The sequence below is a fragment of the Mus caroli genome, chromosome 1 (assembly GCF_900094665.2).
Source record: "Mus caroli chromosome 1, CAROLI_EIJ_v1.1, whole genome shotgun sequence".
NCBI classification, from domain to species: Eukaryota; Metazoa; Chordata; class Mammalia; order Rodentia; family Muridae; genus Mus; species Mus caroli.
Genome location: NC_034570.1, coordinates 85,948,619 through 85,956,401, shown reverse-complemented (window position 1 = coordinate 85,956,401; position 7,783 = coordinate 85,948,619). Strand labels below are relative to the sequence as shown.

General features: G+C 43.5%; 2 protein-coding genes across 6 annotated transcripts in view; one reads left to right on the top strand and one right to left on the bottom strand.

Moving 5' to 3' along the window:
* The window catches only part of Septin2 (septin 2), a 31,797-nt gene extending 27,766 nt beyond the window's left edge, over positions 1-4,031 (bottom strand). The window contains exon 1 of one of the 4 annotated variants that reach the window (XM_021168253.2): positions 3,943-4,031. The gene's annotated coding sequence lies outside the window, so the exon portion shown is untranslated. Of the gene's footprint in view, positions 1-3,695; positions 3,747-3,830 lie in introns of those variants that run through there. The other 3 variants (XM_021168269.2, XM_021168261.2, XM_021168286.2) reach the window with 3 other exon arrangements.
* A 63-nt stretch (positions 4,032-4,094) lies between these two features.
* The window catches only part of Hdlbp (high density lipoprotein binding protein), a 71,102-nt gene continuing 67,413 nt past the window's right edge, over positions 4,095-7,783 (top strand). The window contains exon 1 of one of the 2 annotated variants that reach the window (XM_021168191.1): positions 4,095-4,299. The gene's annotated coding sequence lies outside the window, so the exon portion shown is untranslated. Of the gene's footprint in view, positions 4,300-4,642; positions 4,809-7,783 lie in introns of those variants that run through there. The other variant, XM_021168198.2, reaches the window with a different exon arrangement.

The following is a 7,783-nucleotide window of genomic DNA, read 5'->3' as shown; positions in this document are numbered from 1 at the left end:
AAAAAAAAAAAAACAAAAAAACATACACACAACAGTAGCCATGCTTGCTGGTTTACATCTTTGATCCTAACACTTGGGAGCTCTGTGAGTTTGAGGCCAGTCTAGTCTACACAGTGAATTCCAGGACAGTCAAAGCCACTTTATAAAGAGACCAGATCTAAAAAAGAAAGCCTGGGGCTGGAAAGATGGCTCAACAGTTAAGCTCACAACCATCTACAATGTGATCTGATGCCCTCTTCTGGAATGCAGGTAGCAGGTGTACATTCAGATAGTGCACTCATATACATACAATAAATAAATCTTAAAAAAAAAAAAAAAAGGCCAACAGTAAAACAGGCTAAGAGGAATATAAGCCTTCTATCTCTATCTGAGAGACTGTCATAAGATCATTAAGAGAGATGTTCCAAACTGGGCTAGAACAAAAAAACAAAACAAAACAAAACTTTAGAATATGACAATTTATTTGGTAAGGTGCTACAAAAGATAGATAGCAAGTCAAAAGTTTCTTTCTAGCTGGCTGTGGTGGGGCACCGTTGTAATCTTAGCACTCAAAAGACAGGAGGATTGCAAACTGGAAGCTGCTTGGACTACACAGGGAGACCATGTCTCAAAACTGAAAGTTTCTTTCTGAATTGTGATTGTGTGCACTGTCTGTGTCTGGTACTTAGAAGAGTAAGCTCCTGATTTCATGTATGCTAGATAAGTGTACTTACTACATACAAGCTGAATGCCAGCATTCAAAGTTTTGCCTATCCCATTTAGGAATGGAAATAGGGGGAAATAGTAAGAATAAAATAAAAAGCAAACCAGGTGTGGTAACACAGCACTGGAGGCTGAGGTACAAGGATTCCAAATGTGAGCCAACTTGGATTATTATGAGTTCTGGAATAGTATAGGCAACAAAGAAACCATGTCTCAAAACACTAAAATGCACAGGAACACATTTTAGGTTTTTTGTCTTGTTTGGTTTTAAGAGTCTTTATAATAAAAACTCAACTTAAACTGGCTAACTTATTTCAGTCTCCCAAATGCTGAGATTACAGGGATACAACACTATACTTGGCTATGAACAGATACAGAATTTAAAAAAAGCAAGCCCTAAAATTATCAAGTCATTTTGTTTCTCCCAAATTGGTATAATTAATTCGATTCTAAACTAGAATCCCTATGGTATGTCTCCTTTCTTTAGGCATTGGATAAAATAATGGGAAGATAAACACTTGAGAGTAGAAATGTGGAGATTTGCCTTCACTACTATTATATGTCATTTATTTCTAGCCACCATATACAGGGAATGTCATGGGTAGCTTTCTACATCTCTGTATCTCCTTAGCTTACTGACCCAAGTCCGCAGCCATTTTGAGGTCCTAGGTCAGTTCAGACCAAAGAATAACTTCCAATATCATTTTCCTTTCTTTCAATAAGTACTGAGGGCTAGAGAGATGGCTGAGCTGTTAAGAACACTGACTGTTCTTCCAGAGATTCTTGAGTTCAATTCCCAGCAACTACAAGGTGGCTCAGATGGGATCCGATGCCCTCTTCTGGTGTGTCTGAAAACAGCTACAGTGTACTCATATAAATAAAATAATAAATAAATAAATAATAAGCATCCTGATGCACAACACAAGAACAGACATGGAGAATACATACAATGATTCTTCAATACAGAGACTGCTAGGCTATGAATGTTACCCTATACCCAAACCTAGCTTGTATTCTAGTCTCAATGATTTTCTAACAATGTATTAAACATAATAAAAAGGGGTTTTAGTTTTTGTTGTTTGGGGGGCGAGGGGGGACATGTAATAAGGAACCAGAAATCTTGCATTCAGGGCAAGCACTTGACCAAGTGAACTAACTACACATTCCTAGTAATGCCAAATGTTAACTGAAAGGTGAATACTGAATTTCTGAAGCACTTGGGTTTAGTGAGAACACCTTGTCCATTAACATACTGCTAGGTACAGAGCGCAGATCAGTTAGGTCCCCCACATCTAAGGTACACAGTCAAACTAAAACTTTATTCTTCCACATTGCAGATTTCACATGTCAGAAGTTACTAAGTTCCTTACACTTGGCCCACAGCTTCTTTATTTCAGAGAGTAACACTATTACCCAATTATGAGTCAAAAGATGACTAGGTGAACAAAACCTATTTTTGCAAGTGGCATTTATAATAACGGAATACTAAATAGGAACCATCATTCATGTACACAAAGTTTTACATTTGTATATATTACCCCTAATCTCCAAAGACTCCTCAGTGTAGGATCCTGAAGAGCTTTTATCCAAAGAGCCTAGACTCTCTTGCCATTTAGGTTTCTTAGATTTGAAGATTGTACAAGCACATTATGCAAGACAACACTCTTAATGGAGCTTGGAGCAGCAAGCCACAAACAAAGGGAGCTGAATTACACTCACTGATAATAGAAGGAGGCCCCACCTCCTTTCCCTAGGTTACCCAGCTAACTCAGAAGGAGAAGCTCTAGTTCTTTATTGACCTGTGGTGCTCTGTTAAGGGGGGGGGGGGGAAACCTAGGTGGAAAAATGATAAAAAAGGATCAGGACAACTTTTAAAACTAAAAAAAATCATCCCAAAAATTAGATATAGCAGCACACACTGACAGTTTGAATGCTGAGTATTGCAAAGAAATCCTGAATGGCAACTACCAAAAAAGCCATTGAAAATAAGGAGTCTCAAATTAGAAGCATCATGAAGAAACAGCCTTTATGACCCCTTCAAAACTCTGTTTTTCCTTATGTTAACAAGACGGATTTTAAAAATGTATCTAAGATACTAAAACAATTTTCACTACTAAGGGAAAAAAAAAAAAAAAAAACCTAAGGCTTTTCGAGAGGTTTCTCTGTATAGCCCTGGCTGTCCTGGAACTCATTTTGTAGACCAGTCTGGCCTCGAACTCAGAAATCCATCTGCCTCTGCCTCCCAAGTGCTGGGATTAAAGGCGTGCGCCACCACGCCCGGTTGAGAACCTAAAACTTAAATCCCTTGATAGACAGTAGGGACCCCAATATTTGACGCCAGAGAAACACTTAATCCGTCTAAAGGATATCGAATCCAGTGAGAGTCCTAACAACAAGCAGCGAGCAGGAACTACACAACAGATAAGCATTAGACAGAGAATGTGCGAGATTAACTGCGTTCCAGACACGAGAAGTAAACTGGGTTAAGACCAGCCATAGAGACCACAGAGGTCTGAACTAGAAGTTCCATGTGTTGAAAGTCTGGAAACGTAGTACAGGACAAGGCAAGGCGCCACTAACAAATGAGGCTGGAAGATACAAAAGGGCCAGGCTTGGTCTGGGCCTACGGTCAGCTTCAGAGTTAGACTTCATGGCTTCTCAGTCAAAGGCCTCCACTCCATGCTCCCTTTCCCGTGTCACTTACAGGGCTACAGCCCTTTGTCTAGCGTCGCACTACCTCGAGGAAGGCCACAGCAGACAAACCACTCCATAATGCGCCTACCACTGCCTTGAATTGGAGAACTTCATTAACATCTGAGTGACTAGTCCTTTTCATCCCCAGGACGAAAGGGCACCGTTACGTGGGAAGATGGCCACACTAGCACAAGTGCTTCGTAGATGTGAATCTAACGCCCGACTCTCCAGCACATAGTATTTGGACTGTGCGCGGTAACTTCACTGGGCCCAGTCACGCCCGCCCCAATGCACTGGACCTGGCTAGCAGGATCACCCAGATGGGGGCCGCCCGTCCAGTTGTCCTCGAAGGGACGACGCCAGCCAGGCATCCATCGCTGGAGCCCCGGACTAAGGGCGCGGCCGCCCCTCCCCCACGCGCTCCACTTCCGTACCGGTTATCACCGCCTAGGCGGCCCGGGCGAGGGCAGAACTCTAGCCCTTTCTCAGGACGGCCAGCTCGACTCGAGCCCGCGCGACAGTGGGTACACATTGCCACACACTTACCCGCTCACACGCTGGAGAACGCTCGTCAGGCGACAGCACGGATCTACCCCGCCCAGTAGCGCGCGCGCGAACAGATGGCGTCATCGCGCCGTCCCCGCCCCTTGCCAACTCCTTCCTGGGCCCCGAGTAGTCCCCTCCTCCGCGGTTGCAAGCAGAGCGCAAGCGTGGACGCGATCCTGCCGTCCGCCTCTGCGCAGGCGCCGTGCCCCTCCCACGGCGGTTGGCCATATAGAGGCTGGGGGCGGGGGGAGGTCAAGCGTAGCCTCTTCTCCTTTACCAAGATGGCGTCTTGTTCCTGTTTCGCCACAGTTCCTACCTTATGAGCTTGGATTCCTCACGCTAATAAAAGAGGAGCAGGTAACGAGATTCTCCGCTTTGTGGGAAACTAGAGTTGAGGGAAGGATATTTACTAAGGAGAAATAAGGTGTCCACTGAGAGCGAGAGACGACCGGGGGCGGGCAGGTGGCAGCATGAGTGCGGAGCAGTGAAGGGGAGGGAGCCCTTTGCCTCTACCCTTTCCTCCTGGAAGATGGCGGCAGCACCGAGCAAGGAACACCGAGCCGGGATAGGCGGGCGCTTGTGACTTGCCGGCGGGCATCTCTAGCCGCCTCCGCAGCCGTCTCTATGGCGGGCTGTCGTCCCGGGATTGGCTACGTGCTGGTCACGTGGGCCTGCNCCCCCCCCCCCCGCACACCATAGAGTGGTGCCTGTCCCTGGGGACGTGGCCTTCCTGTGTGGTCCTGAGCCCATGCCCCGCGGGGGAGGGCGGAGCCGGCACGGCCCCCTACCCTCTTTCAGACTGGGGCGGGCGGTGAGATCTGCGGCATGCCCTGTTCTCTACGACCGGCTTGAAGCTGGCTGGGAAGGTGCAGTACTGGGCTGCGGCCTGGCTCGGGTTGTCCTTCCCTTCAATCGCAGGAGGTCCCCTGGCTGGTCAGCGATCGTAAACTCCTACCTTAGGCCTTTCACCAAGGCCTTTCTATAGGAAAACACCCTAGAGTACCTCTCCAGAGAAGAAACAGCAATCGCGCGACCCTAGTGGATGATGCGCACAGTGTCGGTATTCCGAACTGTTCTGACACATGCCTTGTTGTGAGGGAGTGGTTTTTTGTGCGTTATTACTTTGAGTAAAGTATCCCAGTGCTCGAGGCTACATTGCATATTCTGTCTGAATTAGAAGACTGGAGGGTCGACTGGGCATGTGTTTGCATACGATATAACTGAACCAAAGGAGATTGACTTGGTTTTTATTATGTTTACAGACAAGGATAAAGCATGGGGACAATTGGAGGGTTATAATCTTCACTTACAACTTGGCTCGCCCTTCAGCTTTGGGTTTTGCTAGTCACCTTAAGTCTCAAACAATGACTTCACATATTTGTTGGTGTCCATTTAAAGAGTCACTTTCTTAGTAACTTTCTGAAACCCAGTTAAACCAGTCACAAAATTTTGTTTGAAGCTAGTAGTAGCTACAAGCTAAATTTCTATTATGGAAGCGGGTGTGCATAGGAAAACACTGGGTAAAACCTATTGCTTAAGCTTACGTTTTGAACATTTAAAGTATCCATAGGCTAAATTTGTTACTACATAAGTGAATTACTACTTATGGATTCAAAACAACTCTTAACCTATTATGACAGCTTTAAACTTAGAGATAATGGAGCATATCTTTTCCAGTCTCAGGAATAGTATTTTTGAAAACCAGTTAAGTAATTATCAATGGCACCCAAGCTTTGTTGGTAGCATTGGCTAGAGGCCTGCACTGCTTAGACACTTACTTCCTCTTGAGAACACCCGAAAGAGGCAGATAGGTCAGAATAGACAGGGACACACACAAGCAGATCCTTTTCTCTCTCTCTCTCTCTCTCTCTCTCTCTCTCTCTCTTTCTCTTGTGGGCAGGCCCACTTCTCAGTGGCCAAATAGGCTTTCAAGTACATTTCTTTTAGTTTTATTTTGACCTTCTAAATTTCTAATGTCAGCCTAATAACCTCATTTCTTTAGCATTAAAAAAACGGAGTGCCACACGTGTTAGGGATTCTGGGGGTGCAGAGATAGAAAACATCATTTTTCCTTTTTTTCTAGCTCTTTATGATTTCCTATAGAAGATAACACTTGCGAAAGAAAGCTTATTTTGCAGGCTAATTTGTACCATAATGAGAGTATATAAAAGAAATAGAAAATAGACTATGATTACTTACTGCAAAACCCATAGTGGAAATATGTAAAAGAGATAGGAAGTAGACTATGAATACTTGTTGAAAATCCTTCATAAAGAATGTGATTGTAAATCAGTAATCCAGCACTTTGTATTGTGGAGTAATCAGCACTGTGTATTGAAAGATCAGGAGGTCAGTGTCAGCCTTCTACATAGTGAGTTCAAGGTCTGCTTGACCTACAGGATACCCTGTCTCACCCCTCCTCCCAGAAAAATATAATGGTCCTGGAACTGGGGTTTAAAGAATGATAACAGAGTATTTCCAGGTAGAGTTGGCAGGAAGAAGTGTTGTAAACAGAAAGAGTAGGGAAGGGAAGGTATAGTATTATAGCCAATGGCATACAGCAAAAGGTTGAGAATTGGACAAACATATGGTTAATTTCTTGAATGGCAGAGGGCTTAGCTGAGATTGTATGAAGATGTCTTCATGGTGTATATTCAGTACCTTCTCAGTCTGACAGGTTGGACAGGATTATGACCATTGAGATGACCTATGATACTTTGTAAGATAGATTCTTCATTGCCAATATATGTATTTAGACAAATCTTACATAAAGTAAAAAGCAATCTTTGAAAAGAAACAGCTACACACCAGAAATGGTAGAAGGTATATGTCTATAATTCCAGCACTTGGGAGGCTAATCAGGTAGATGTAGAGATTCAAGGCCAGCCTGGGCTACAGAGCATGACTATGCTTCCTCATACTTAACTTGATTCTAGAAGCTCTGTTTGGATGAGCAGAAAAAGATGCAACACTCTTGATGAGTCGTAGCCACACTTAGTTCTTGTCCCAGGTTCTTTCAGACAGTGAAGGTGCTATGGCACTGGCATCGTCTGGGCTCTGTTGGCTTGGTTCCTATATCTCTCTTTCTTCATGCTTTTTAGTGATAGCCTGTAGCATGATTCATAATAGGCTGCAGTTGGATTTCCTTTCTGTGGTTCACACTGATCAGCTTACAGGTAGCAAATTTAGCAAATGTTTGGAACCATTTTTACTGGATTGAGAAACTCCAAGTGGGCTGGCAAACAGTGATTTTTCGACCTTCTAAATCTTTGTCTTTTGGTGTCACTGATCTATGGGTGCCTTTGCTGACATAGGCCATCTCCACATAGTCATTCCACCCAGGGTACATTTGTATACTTGTATGTGTAAGCACAGGCTAAAAAGCTGTAATTCCAGCACTTAGGCAGTTGGAGCAGGAGGATCAAAGGTTCAAGCTTTGTTACTCTCAGCTACATGTTGAGTTCAAGGAAGCCTGGACAATTGATAAGATGGTCTTTAAAAAAAGGTATAAATAATGCTTCAGCAAACAAAACAATCTCATATTTAAGCATAGGTAGAGGCAAAATGGTTATTCTTTACATGTTATGTAATTACTTAATTGAGAAATTAGTCAAAGCTTTTGGTAACAAGATTTTAAGTAAATATCTACAAATTTAGATTTATGTTTTGTTATTTTTTTCTTTCTTTCTTTCTTTTTTTTTTTTTTTTTTTTTTTTTTTGAGACTTTGTCTCTGTGTACCCCTGTTTGTCTAGGAACTCTCAGTTCCTAGCTAGTGGAAACCACTAACCACTAGTTAACCACTAGTTAAACCACTAAACCATCTAACTCCCCCTTGATAAT